This window comes from Hippopotamus amphibius, chromosome 10 (genome assembly GCF_030028045.1).
Source record: "Hippopotamus amphibius kiboko isolate mHipAmp2 chromosome 10, mHipAmp2.hap2, whole genome shotgun sequence".
NCBI classification, from domain to species: Eukaryota; Metazoa; Chordata; class Mammalia; order Artiodactyla; family Hippopotamidae; genus Hippopotamus; species Hippopotamus amphibius.
Window position 1 is genome coordinate 112692287 of NC_080195.1, and position 14862 is coordinate 112707148.

Below are 14862 nucleotides of genomic sequence, written 5' to 3' on the forward strand. Positions count from 1 at the left end.
ATGATCAGAAACACTGGTTTGAAAAACATTAAAATTCAGCCTTTAGGATATTTTGGTTATTTTCTAAGAAAATTTTTTCTCTATAAAACTATAGAGGTCTTGAGACTTCCCTGGTGGCGCAGTGGTTAAGAATCCGCCTGCCAATGCAGGGAACATGGGTTCGATCCCTGGTCGGGGAAGATCCCACATGCCACGGAGCGACTAAGCCCGTGCACCTCAACTATTGAGTCTGCGCTCTAGAGCCCGTGAGACACAACAGCTGAAGCCTGTGTGCCTAGAGCCTGTGCTCTGCAACAAGAGAAGCCACCACAATGAGATGCCCATGCAATGCAACGAAGAGTAGCCCCCACTTGCCGCAACTAGAGAAAGCCTGTGTGCAGCAACAAAGACCCAATACAGCCAATAAAAATAAACAAATTAATTAAAAAAAACAAAGAGCAGAACAACAAAAACAACAAAAAAACTACAGCCCTTGATCTAGTGTTGTTACCAAACTCTGGTCTGGCTGCTGGCTCAAAAGCCAATTATTGAGATGTGTTAGTAGAAAGGAAAATTTGCTTTATTCTGGAGGCTGGTAACTGAGGGAGAAGGCAGACTCATGTCCAAAGGCCAGCTCCCCCCTGCCAATGAGTGGTCAAGAGCTTCTAAAGAGGAGTTTCAGGGGTGTATAGGTGGAGGGAGGGGGCGACATGCAGAAGAGCACCGTCAGCTCTGACAGTCATCTTGAAATTGGTCAGGCAGTGGTCTGATCAGTGCCATCTTGATTGTTTTACGTAGAGTTAGTCTCAGTTCCAGGGTCAGTTTGTTCCCATTTCCTTGAGGCCAATTCTCGGAATTGTGGCAGCTTATGTCATGACTAGTCTGGTCATCATGTAGTTAACACCTGGTGGGGTTTTCAGTATCTACAAAACAGCTCAAAAAACATGGCTCAGAATATTATCTACAGCCCTTGAGGAGCAACTGGATGTCCTTGACTTTGCTTAATGATGAAACTATTATTACTTTGTACTGTTTGCTTTTCCTTTGTTTCTGCATTTTCTTATTTCTCTGATTAAACTTACTTTTTGGCTAAAGTTTTTCTGCAGATGAAAGGCAGGCAGAGAACATGGGGGAGGGGCCTCTGTCCTAGAAGGCCTCATAGGATCCTGTTGTTTCCGTATTCCTGCAGTGAAGCCTAATATTTTTTCTGTCTGTTCACCTTTTCCAATTCTAATATATAAACTATCTTTGACTAAAGTGTTCAGCAAGGGATAGAGAATGTATGTGTATCACTCCCTTCTTGCCCTTTCAAATTCTTCATGTGCCAGGATTTCTTATCTAAATTTTATAACAATCTGACAGTTTCTCAAAAAACAAGAAGAACAGAGAGAGCACATTAGCAAAGTTACTGAGCTAATTTTATTAAGGCACAAGGTGCTTTAGGATATGATTCAATTTTTTTTTCATTAAGATTGGCTGGTCTAGTTGAAAGAAAGCCAATGACGGGACTTCCCTCACAGCGCAGTGGTTGAGTATCCGCCTGCCAACGCAGGGGACACGGGTTCAAGCCCTGGTCCAGGAAGATCCCACATGCTTCGGAGTGGCTAGGACCGTGCACCACAACTACTGACCCTGCGCTCTAAAGCCCATGAGCCACAACTACTGAGACCACATGTTGCAGCTACTGAAGCCCGCACACCTAGAGCCTGTGCTCCACAAGAGAAGCCACCACAGTGAGAAGCCCATGCACCGTAATGAAGAGTAGCCCCCTGCTCTCCACAGCTAGAGAAATCCCACGTGCAGCAACGAAGACCCAAAGTAGCCAATAAATACATAAAATTAAAATAAATTTGAAAGAAAGCCAATGACTTTGGATTAACCCGTTCCAAAATTCTGAGTGTACAAACTACTCCATTTCCCACAAAGGGGCGCTCTCCCAAGCTTTAGGGCATCCTTTGTTGTTTCTGTGTACCACTTGGCATCACACAGACACTCCAGGCTGTACCCTCAGGGAGATGCTTATGGTAATTATAGCAGGAGATGCACGGAAAAGGAAAAAGTATTAAGAATCTTATTTTCTTCCTTATGACATATCAACTCATTACCTTTTTTATTCAAAATGTTTAGTTGCATTGATTTTTATTATAAAATTAATATATTCACATTGTAAAAACTTCTGTAAATACAGAAAGACAGAAAAAGAGATGAACCATGATCACATAATTGTATCTTGCCAAAACAAAATGCCTTCTGTTAACATTTTGATGTATACCCTGTAGACTGTTTCAGTGCAATAAGCAGAATGATCTGAGAGGGGCCCCCGGAGTTGACTCGCAGGGCAGCCTGAACAATGGGCCAACTGGAAGCAGGGTAACCCCCCTTCTTCTGGCGTAAGGGCTGCATCTGAGGGAGGCTTCTTCCCTCTGACAGAAGGGGCTACACCTTCCCATGGGCCTGGGGGTCCCCAGGTGCTGGGCAGCTGGCTCTCTCAGACAATTCCAGTAGCAGCTGATGCCTGACCCCAGACAGAAGGTTTATGTCCCTGCTTAGTAGGAGTTCTTTCAGGCTTATGAGAAAGGAGCATCACGATATGCAGAGAGGGTCCTCAAATGACACACCCGTGCACTGTCAAGAATGCCAGCCCCAGCCTGCACTTCTGTGGGATGAGGAACAGCTTAGGAACCATTTCATTTTCTCACTTACGTCTATTTTCTTCCTTAATGTTTATTCCCTGACCCATACCATACCACCCTGAAGAATATGCCCTTACCTACTGTGATTAGAGCTAGGCTGAGCACCCAGATATTCGGTCAAACACTAGTATGGGTGTTGTCGTGAAGGTATGCTGTGGATGTGGTAAACTCAACCATCGGTTGACTTCAAGTTAAGGAGATAACCCTGGATCATCTGGGTCAGCGCCATCTAAACAGTTGAAAAAACTTAAAGCAGAAATGAGCTTCCCCTGAGGAAGAGATTCTGCCTGTGGACCGCAGTGTCAGATCCTGCCCCAGAGCTTCCAGCGCGTCCGGACGGCTTGCCTTGCTGATTTCAGACGCACTCACCCCAGCTGCATAATTGTGTGAGCTAATTCCTTGAAATACTTTTCTATCTAGCATCTATCTATCTCCTACTGATTCTGTTTCTCTAGTGGACCCTGACAGATACACTCCCCTTGCTCCAGAGCAATATAATTTCATTCATAGGCTTAAGTTCTGTACAAATGGAAATGATCTATTTAGGTAAGCTTTATGAAACTTGGGACTTTATTTGCTTCTCTGTTTTTCTTTTTTCTTCTTTTTTTTCTTTCTTTTTTTATTGAAGTATAGTTCACTTACACTGTTGTGAAAGTGATTCGGCTTTATATATGTATGTGTGTGTGTGTATATATATATATATATATATATATAGTTTTTCAGATTATTTTCCCTTAGTTATTACAAAATATTGTATATCCTTGTTGGTTATCTATTTGACGGATAGTGACATGCATATGTTAATCCCAAATTTCAGATTTATCCCTCCTTCCACCTCCCCCTTTGCTAACCATAGGTTTGTTTTCTGTCTGTGGGTCTATTAAAAACATGAATGCTTCATGAATTTGCATGTCATCCTTGTACAGGGGCCATGTTAATCTTCTCTACTAATCTTTTCTGTAATCTTCATATACTTCTCTAAACTAGTATATGTGTTGGCAAAGCGAGCATGTGTCTCTGTTTTTTAATGCCTCCCCTTTTTTCCCCAAACTGGGTTTAAGATACCAATACAGCAAGATAGCACAAATTTAAATATAAGAACAAAAACACATAGAATATTTGTTAATACATAACTGATAAACAGCGAAAGGAGGTTTATCGTAGGAAAGTAAGAAGGTAAGAATATATTTAGCAACAAAATAAATGCCAAAAGCTGGGAGAAGGAAAGGAGAACTGAGATGAATCTCTACAAAGATCCATGGACATTCACCAAGTGCAAAGGCTGAGGAAAGTGCCCTAAGGCAGAAAGAGATGCCCCCAGGTGCAGAAAGCCAGGAATGTGTCTAGAGAGCAAAGTGAATGCACCAGAAACTCAAAATGATGGCAGGCAGGCTGTAAAGCAGAAAGAGCATTGCCATGGTTGGGAAAGCTTGTAGCTGGCCTTGCAATGCTCAAATATCTAAAGAGTCTGGCTGGTGCTCGGATCCCAAACTCTCCGAAGGTAAAGTTTCAATCCCACCTTCACACCATGTGAAGTTTTTGGTGAACTGAATCTAACTTAAAATTCCAACTTGGCAACAGGGTCCAGACCAGCTCAGCTACATGTTAGACTAACTCAGTCTCACACCATCAGCCTGACAGGTGGCATGTCCTTCTCAGGAGGTGAATATGTCTTATCCCAACACAATGTTCAGCATAAAATAAAGAATCACAAGATACACAACGAAGTGAGCAAGAGAGACCTGCATTTACTAGAGGAAACAGTTCATAGAAACAAATACAGCAATGACCCAGATGTATGAATTATCACTGAGGAATTCTAAAGTACAGATGCCGAAGGATCTAGAAGAAAATGTTGACAACAAGTAAGAGCAGATGAATTCTAGCACATAAATGGACACAGCAAAAAGGAAAATCGAATGGAACTATCAGAATGGAATTACATGATGTCAGAGAGGAAGAATGGATAAGCTTATTAGCATACTGGACACAGCAAAGAAAAGAATTAGTGAAATCAAAGGCAGGCCAACAGACACTAACTAGACCATAGATGGAGAATAAAAAGTAAATAAAATAAAATAAAATAAAATAAAATAAAATAAAATAAAATAAAATATCCAAGACATGTAATATACTATCAAGCAATGTAAATAATTGGAGTCCCAGAAGGTGAGAAAAGAGATACAGGAAAAAAATTATTTTAAGAGACAACAGTCACTAAATTTGAGATTGATGAAATAAATCAATATACATATCCAAGAAGCTCAGCAAACCACAAAGATGATAAGCCTTTAAAAAAGCAATTTTAAAAATTACACACATCACATCAGAGGCAAACTGCTGAAAACCAAAAATGCAAAGAGTCTTAAAAGCAGCCGAAAAACCCAGCCAGGTCATATGCAAGGAAAGCATGGAAAGAGTGATGGCTGAATTTCTCAGAGTGAAAAGAAGTTTCCAAAGTGTCAAAATAATAATGAAAAAAAAGCTGTTAATATAAAATTCTATATCTAACCAAAGTTTACATAAAAAATGAAAGCTAAATTAAGATAATTTCAACCAAAGAAAACCTCAGATTTTGTAGCCACAAAACCTATGCTACAAGAAATGCTAAAAGAACTTCTTCAGGGTGAAATATACAGTTCCAGAGAAAAGCTCAAATCTGTAGGGGGAAAAAAAAAAAGAAAACCAAAGAAAGTGCTATATATAGGTAAAAACAAGGGACTTATATTTTTAATACCTGTGTGTTTGTGTGTACAGACACATCTGTATTTGTGTAATATATATAACATATATAGATTTAAGCTACAATTGTTCAAAGAAAAATGGTAGCAACATGTGCAGTTCATAGAATACAGAGGAGTGAAAGGGCATGAGGAGTGGGAGGGGGTAAATGGAAAAATATATATAATCATGGTATTCCTACATTTTGTAAAGAGTTTGATATAATTGGAAATTGAACTGTGGTAAGTTAAAGATACATATTGTAATTCCTAGTGACCCCTAAAAGATAATACAAAAATGTATATTTAAAAAGTTAATAGAATTAAATAATTACTTGGTCTCTCAAAATAAGTCAGGGAATTAAAAAGAGAAACATATAACAAGATGAAAAATCTAACAAGCTATGCCGATAATTACATTACATGTGAATGGAGTAAATGCCACTTGAAGACTAGATAAATAAACAAGATCCAAATGAGTGCATTTTATGAGAAATACACTTAGAACATAAAGAGGCAGATGGTTGAAAATAAAATGTTAAAAAACAACATACTACCCAACCACTGTGCATCATAAATCTAGATGGCTTTGTTTATACCAGACTTGGTGCAATTCAAGACAAATAGTAACACCAGAGTTAAAGAAGAGTATTTCATAATGTTGAGTCACTCCACCAAGATGAATAACAAATATAACTTTATATGCACTTAACAAAATAGCTTCAAAATGTATGTTGCCAAAATTGACAGAAGATTTTTTTTTTAAAAGCTCAAATTCACAGTGGGGGATTTTAACATGCCTCTTTTTATGACTGATAAAACAAGTAGACCCAAAAGTGAATAAAATATAGAATATTTGATTAACACTATAAACTAATTTAATATAATTAACGCTTAAAGGACACTCCACTCAACAAATGTGTAATACAGATTCTTGCCAAGAGACATGGAACATTTATCAAGGTAAATCAAATTCTTGGACATTAAAAATCCCTCAATTATTGAAATTGCAATAATTCAAAGTATGTTCACTGAAAACATTAACATTGAAATTGTCATAAGATAACTTTAAAAATACTCACCAGTAGGAAATTAAATAATGCATTTCTAAGTAGGTGATGGCCTGAAGAAAATCCATAAGGAAAAATAGAAAATATTTTGGATTGAATGATAGTAATATTTGTGGCGGTGGGATGTTGAAGGTAACCTGGGTGTCCACCTCTGAGGAAGTAGACTCATAAAATGCAGTGGATACAATGCAGCTGCTCCATACAATGAATGCAATTTACACACAGCAAAGTGGGAGAATTCCAGACACCTGGTGTCCATGAAAACTAAAAGATGAATTACACCACTTGATTACGCAAATTAAAACCAAGATTTGTTAAAAAGACAGATAATAGTAAGTATTAGAAAATTTGGAACCTTCCTACACTGCTGGTGGGAATGTAAAATAAAGAAGGTGCTTTGGAAAACTGCCTCACAATTCCTCAAATGGTTAAACACAGAGTTACCATATGATCTGGCAATTGTACCCCTAAGTATATACCCCAAAGAAATGAAAACATATGCATTAAAACTTGTGCATTAAATGTATTATTCAGGAATGAAAATAAAAGACGTACTAATGAACCTTGAAAACACTGTGTTAAGTGAATGAAGCCAGTCACAAAGGACCACATATTGTATGATTCCATTTATATGGAAGGCCCAGAATAGGCAAATCTAGAGATACAGAAAGTAGATTAGGAGTTTCCTAGGGCTAGGTGGGATTGGGAGAATGCAGGGTGATAGCTAAAGTGGAGTTTCACTTTGGGGTAATAAAAATATACTAAAATTGATTGTGGCAATGAATGTACAATTCTATGAATGTACTAAAAGCCATTGAATTCTACACTTTATTTTCAATTAATTTATTATTTTTTTGGCTGCATTGAGTCTTCATTGCTGCATGCGGGCTTTCTCTAGCTGTGGCTAGTGCGGGCTACTCTTCATTGTGGTGCACCTTCTCACTGCAGTGGCTTCTCTTATTGCAGAGCATGGGCTCTAGGCACCTGGGCTTTAGTAGTTGTGTTGCATGGGTTCAGTAGTTGTGGCACACAAGCTTAGTTGCTCTGAGGCATGTGGGATCTTCCCGACCCAGGGATGGAACCCATGTCCCCTGCATTGGCAGGTGGATTCTTAACCACTGCATCACCAGGGAAGTCTGAATTGTACACTTTAAATGATTAAGCTGTATGATATATGAATTACCTGGTTTACATTGGGCAACTTACGTAGTTTGTACTTTTTGAGGAATTAGTCCATTTTATCTAAGTTGTCACATTTACGGATATAGAATTGTTCATAATGTTACCCAGTTACCCTTTGATGTCTGCAGAGTCAGTAGTGATAGTCACCATTTCGTTGCTGATATTAGCAATTTGTGCCATCTTCCCCGCACCCCACCCCTTTGGCAATTTGTGTCACTGTTCTTTTCCCCCTTCTTTAGCAATCTTGCTAAGGTTTATGAATTTTATTGATCTTTACAAAGAACTGGGTTTTTATTTCATAAATTTTTCTATTGCTTTTCTGTTTTCAGTTTCATTGACTTTTGCTCTTATATTTATTATCTCTTTCCTTCTGTGCATTTTGGATTTATCTGCTCCTTTTTTCTTCATTTATTTAGGTATGAGCTTAGATTATTGATTTGAGACTTGTTCTGTTTTCTAATGTATGAATTTAGGGCTATGAGTTTTCCTCTCAGCACTGCTCTAGCTGTATCCCACAACTATTGCTGTATTTCATTTTCATTCAGCTCAGTAAATTTTTGTACAATATTTCTCTTGAGATGTCCTTTTTGATCCATGGGTTATTTAGAAGGTTATTGTTTTGTTTCTACGATTTGGAGATTTTACTATTATCTTTCTGTTTTTGATATCAAGTCTGATTCCATGTGGCAGAGAACACCCTCTATATAGTTCTAATTTTAAAAAATCTGTTGAGATTTGTATTATGGCCCAGGATATGGTATATCATGGTGTGTGTTCTGTAGGCACTTGAAAAGAATGTGTACTATATTTTTGTTGGGTGGCGTGTTCTAAACATGTCAGTTAAGTCCTGTTGGTTGATGACATTATTGAGTTCTATACCTTTGCTCATCTACTGTGATGATGTTTTATTTCTTAGAGAGGGCTTTTGAAGTATCCAAATAAAACTATGGATTTATCTAAACAAACAAACAAACAAACAAAACCAACATTTGCATCAAACAACAGTACACACTGTAAAAAAATACCTATAAAAATGCACATTCAACACATGAGCACATTTCAAATGGCGGAGGGGGATCCGAGAGGGGTGGGTGATAGGAATAAAAGGGAATAAACAGAACAAAAAGGGAAAGAGTTTCTGTTAGGCCAATGGCCATCGTTTGCCACAAAATGAGAGTCCCAGAACTCTCTGAAACCAACCCCAAACAAACAAAAACTAAACAAACTTCAGACCAGACATAGAAGAAAAAGGTAGAGTGAAGAAAAAAGTTGATATGATGAATCACCCACAGTGCAATACAGAGAAATAAAGAGACAATGTGGAAGAGAAGTTAAAAGAAATAGAGAAAAGAATAACAAATCCCAAAGCACTTTTAATAGGAATCCTGGAAGAAGACAATATTTGAAGAGATAAAACCTGAAGGAAACCCAAAATTGATGAACAACATGAATCTTCAGCTTCCAGAACTATAAGCCAAGCAGAATAAACATTTAAAAAATATTTTAACTAGATGAAACTATAGACCATCACCAAGACAGGGAAAAATTTTAAAACCTACCAGAGAGAAAAAGACAGATTACTAGCAAAGGACAAATAAATGGATAGCAGACTGCTCATTAGTAATAAAATATGTAGGAAAATCATGAGAAGCTGTCACAAAAATTCTGAAGGAAAGCAAATGTCAATATAGAATTCTATACCCAGCTACTTTACCAGTCAGCAATGAAGCATGAGAAAGATATCTGAGACAAAAGAAGGAGAGAACTACTTTTAGACCCTTACTGAAGAAGCTATTGAAGGTTATACTCCATCAGGAAGGTTACACATCCTGCAGTAACAGGTGGGCCTCAGCCAGTGAGCTCAGCATCCTTAGCCATGCCTCTTCCAACTGATCAGGACTCTGTCCTGACTGATTAGGGTCTACGCCTTACCAGATCTTAACTATTCAGACCATCCCACCAGAAGCAATGATAAGTAAAGAACTCTATGCATATTCTGGTAAATCCAAATAAATATTAACTTTAAAAATGATGATGCTAAAAAAGGGATGCTAAAAAGAATGTATAGTTAAAATTCTAGACAAAGTAGCATGGAAAGTAGAAGAAAGAGATCGGAATTAAAGAAGTAAAGTTCAGAAGAAGGGTAGATGGGCGCCTTAACTTTAAGTTTTGTATGTGAGGGGTACATGTCAAAGTCATTAAGCTGACAACAAAAAACAGAAACAGAATCTGTAACTTCCACACCAGCAGAAGAAATGAAGAGAACACTAGCAATCTAACAAACAGCAGGAAAGTTCAGCAGGGGAGCAGGAGAATCAAAAACACTGTGGAAAGTACCAAATATGCCAGAAATTCAAGGAAATATAAATATGCTTACATGGCTTACTAAAAATATTTAATGATGTATTTTTAAAAATGTGGAGTGCAGCTACAGTGCTTATTAGAGAGGAATGTATAGCTTGAAATGCATTTCCTTTTAAAAGAGAGAAAGACTGGAAACAAATCGGCCAAAAGTTCAATTCCATAAGCTAGAAGAATGAAGCAAACTTAAGAAATCAGCAAGAAGACATGAAATACAAAACAAGAAATTAAAATGAAACAAAATTATGTTTTTAAAAAGGCTAATACATTAGGAAAGTGAGTCAGAAAGAGAAAAACAAATATCGTATATTAATGCATATATGCAAAATATAGAAAAATGGTACAGATCAACCGGTTTGCAAGGCAGAAATAGAGACACAGAGGCAGAGAACAAACATATGGACACCAAGTGAGGAAAGTGAGGGGGGTTGGGGTGGGATGAATTGGGAGATTGGGATTGCCATATATGCATTACGAATAAAAAAATATCAAATTGTACACTTTAAACACATGCAGTTTATTGTATGTCAATTATATCTCAATAAAAGTTCCTAAAAATTAAAAATTTAAAAAAAATTTTTAAATAATATAGAAAAGACTAATACTGTAGGAAAGAATCTCAGTAAGCACAGATAATAAACAGGAAGTAGGGAGGAGACACTGCCACGGCTAAATCATAAGAGGACCCTTTAAACAAAGAAGGTAACACTTTGGTCTTGTCTCAAAGCTCAGGGGGTGCCCTGCTGCCTCAGGGGGCCGCAGGAAGTCTAGTGCTCCTCTTTACACCCAGAGGCCACCTTCTGCCAGCCCCTGCACTGCTACTGCTTGAAAGCTGTCTGGGTTACGGGGCTCTGTGTCAAGCTCCGAGCCAGAAGTGCCTACACAGCACCTGTTCACATCCTCACTCTCTCAGCAGTGACCTAAGGACATCATCCCTATCTCACAGGTGCAGAAACAGACGCTCGGGGATGTCAAATAGCACGGTCACTTCCGCGCAGCTAGTTAGTGGGGAAACCACGTTTCAAACTCAGGTTTGTCTCCGTTCAAAACGTATCATCCTAAAACTGCAGCGACTTTCACAGTTTCTCCCAGCTGTGAGTGTAGGGGAGCTGGAATGGGGAGAGAAATACAAGGAAGTGCCAGGTCAGCATTTACGTTTTCCTCCACTCTTTCCAAAATGCAGCTTTCTAGTTTTGTCTGCCTGGCACGGGATATTTTCCCACCGTTAGGTGGGCTCACTTGGCACCGAAGCCTTCCAGGGTCCATAGAATCTGAATGTCAAGGTGTCCCCTTGAAATAGATGGAAAGGCATTCAAACTGGTAATTCATAGCTAGTACTAGCTTAGTCTTATTTTCTTTTAAAGCTTAACAATGACCTCTTCATATTAGTAAAATGTATTTATTTTAATTTTTCCTTTAAAAATGTAAACAAATAACTCAGTCAAATATATTTTCACTTCCAGAGTCACCTGGAAGTGATCTGACCTGCTTCTTATTTTTAATTCCCTGATCGCACATGCTTGTGAGATTAGCAAATACTACTGAAATGTGTTTGAGTCACAAGGTAAGTACTTTAGATAAATGTCATTCTGTCGTTTAGGATAATGGCCCTAATTCCAGTTTTTAATGGTACCTGATTAAGCCCTCCTTGAACTGGCTTGATAGTCCTGGGGACTATTTGTAAAAAAAAAAAAAAAAAAAAAAAACTCACAAAGTAACTCATTCATAAGCCAGTTCTGACGTGTATATCCCGCTGGCTGAGTTCATATCTAAACCCAAATCTTTATGTCAAATATGAGCAGGAAGGGATAAACCGCCATGCACTATTGTGTTTAAATAATGAGAATGTTATTCAGAAGGCAGACATCGGAAAGCACCTACATCAAATGTGTTCACCATGACTTTCAGTTTGTAGGTGTTTTTTAGTGCCCAAATCAGATAAAACACATAAAGAAATACAGACTCTCATGCACACCTACTCCAGATTCAGAAACCAAGGTAATATTTCCACCAAGAAGGAGTAAGAGCAAAACACTGCCTGCTTATGTGTCATAAACATGCTTGTAGTTGACATATAACCTTGGTAACAATATCCAGAAATTGTTTTTAAAATGCACCATTAGGCACAGGAGGAGAGACAGTAATGTGGAGAAATAGATATGGACACACGTAATAAATGTTTCAGAGATTTCCAGCTATTGGAATTCTGCACATATCTCATGCACGAAAGATAAGATCCAGAGAAAATGAAACTCTGGTGAGATAACATGAGGCCTTACTCATAAACACTTACTAGAAGTTGAGATGGTTTTTTGAACGTGGCCTAACTGAAAGCAAAATGTCAGCTTTTAGAACAAAGTACTCTAGATTTGGAAAAACACACTAGAGAGCAGAAGCCTGGGCCAGATGGAGCAATAGGTATAACAGAGTGACAGGCCTTAAGTACACAAAAGGATAACCTTAATATAGACTGCACACCAATATCTCAGCCACGGAGCAGACTACTAAAGCCATGAATAGATGAGAGAATTCAATTAAATTTACCACAAAATTTTAGAAAGCAATAAAAACAGAAAAAACCAAGGACAACGGATGAACTATTGGAGAAAATCCACAGAAGAATTCAGAAAAGTACAAAATGGAATCATAAAAGGATGCCTGTGAAACCAGTACTTTATTTTCCAAGAGACCCATTTTATAAATGGAAAGCAATGGCATGTAATGGGTCCAGCCAGTAAGATAAAAGGCTATTTGGGGCAAGTACACGTTGTACTATCCAAAGCCCTCGCTGGTGTCTAGGCTGAGAACAGATTATACTAACAATTCCAGGCTGGGGTTGATTTCCATTGATTCAATGTTTGGCAATTCAACTCCCATTTGCAGCATATCAACTTTCAGAACAAAGGCCACAGATGAACCCTCACTGGGCCTGACGGGTGAAGGAAGTAGGCACTTCCTCTGCTCCCCTTTCCTCCACCACATCCTACACCTGCCTCAGCTGTCCCCGGTGGTGGTCTTCTCCCAACATCACTGCAATGCTGAGGGTCCTCAGACCGACCAGGGGAAAGAGCTGGAGGAAACAGAGACGTGCAAAGGGGGAGAGAATATCCAGTTTTTTTTTTAAATGTGAACTTCCTCTTGGTCAGCCACCTGGCTCTAAGGGAAACTCCTTTCCCAAATTTTCAGTGAAACCGACGTAATAATTGGATAATCTCAGAACTGTGCTCTTGTGCCTGTATAATGAATGTGGTCTCATATAGGGCATGGAAGGCAGAATACAGAGTTTTCTGGGTGTGTCACCTTGTGTTACAGATGACAGAGCTAAATTCCAAAAATGTTGGCTAACATGGTCTCCATCTTCTTACTTAGTGTGATGCTGTGTAACCCGTGAACGTGGTCAGTGATGGAGCAAAAGTGGGAGGGAGGTCCACGAGGGAGGGGATATACGTATACATACAGCTGATTCACCTCATCATACAGCAGAAACTGACACAACATTGTAAAGCATTTATACTCCAATAAAAACAATTTAAAACACAGAAAGAAATCATGCCATTGGTGAAGGAATATCATCGACTTAAAAAACAAAAAATCCCCAGTGTTCTCAGCAGCATATGGTCCCACCTCCATTCCGTTCTTCAAGGTGTCTATAGGCCCCCGTGGCCTGGGGATGGCGGACCCTCTGTAGGGCAGCAGTGTTTGGGCCCCCCATCAGCAAGGTCAGGTCACCGCCTCTGTGGATTCATGTTCAAACTGAGTGCTTAGCGTCTCCGGGTTTGACCATCGGGCATCACTCTGAGTTTGGCGAGAAAAGGACAGTAAAAGATGAAAGGGAGTAAACCTTAGTGATGAAAGAGTTTCTGGGTTTTGAAAGGCACGATGACTACGCGTTAAACAATGAGGCAAAGTTGCTGGTGTCGATGGAATTATGCCTCAAGAAAACTGAAGGGAAAAACAATTCTACGTCAGTCAGAGAAAGACCTGCAACTTGATCCCCACTGCCTACATGTGTCACGTTGAAATCTGTAAGGAAAGGAGCACAGGAAATTTGATAATCGTCCCACAGACCCGCCTGTTGGTCCCTTTCCTGGATGCTCTGCCGGGGTTTAGACAGAGCTAAGCTGTGGCACCAGTCACTCCAGCTCAGAGCCCTACCTGTGAGGCAGAGTCGGGCCTGGGGAATGATCAAATTACATATATTTTGCAAATCTGTGTGCAGGTCAGATGAAAGACAATTTGGACTTCACTCCAGATATGAAGCTGGAGTGTCATGATGACAAGGACCCAAACCAACTCCCCTCTCAGAAGTGCTGGCAGAGGGGTAAGGGAGATGCTGGGGAAGCGCGGATCTGAGAAATCAGCAAGAGCTGCAGAATGGAAGGAAAAAGCAATGGTGCCCATGGTGAGGTGAGGAACCCTGGGCAGTTTGTGAAGTGCTTTTACATCCTTCAGTGTAACTAGCTCTCATTCCATCCCCATCACTCAAAGAAGAGACAGAGGCTCTGCAAAGTCAGGTCAACAGGCCCCACACATGCACATCACCAGAAACCCTGGGGTAGGTTTTCACAGGTACCAGTGTCTGGGACCCTGTGGTCCAAGGGATGCTCTGGAGGTGGGAACTGTGAACCTGGAACTGTCACAACCCATCTTGGTGACTGATGATCCACAGGTATGAGAACACAAAAAGTTTAGAGACATGGGAAGTTTTGGAGCCCATTAGATCCATGAGGAAATTCTATTAAATGTTAAAGAAAAATGGTTACAAAGACCTATATTCAAAAAATTATGAGTATTAATATGCTTGCATGTGTCTTTTTCAGTATGTCCATACAATAGCAAGGAACATGGGTGATTTCA

The 14862-nt window shown here is 39.3% G+C and overlaps 1 protein-coding gene and 1 non-coding gene across 2 annotated transcripts in view; both read right to left on the reverse strand.

The window, feature by feature from the left end:
- The window catches only part of DSCAM (DS cell adhesion molecule), a 653261-nt gene that overhangs the window by 521037 nt on the left and 117362 nt on the right, over positions 1 to 14862 (reverse strand). The window lies entirely within an intron of this gene.
- On the reverse strand, positions 3554 to 3660 carry LOC130830711 (U6 spliceosomal RNA). Its single transcript, XR_009047878.1, has one exon. It is a non-coding gene; the product is annotated as a U6 spliceosomal RNA (small nuclear RNA).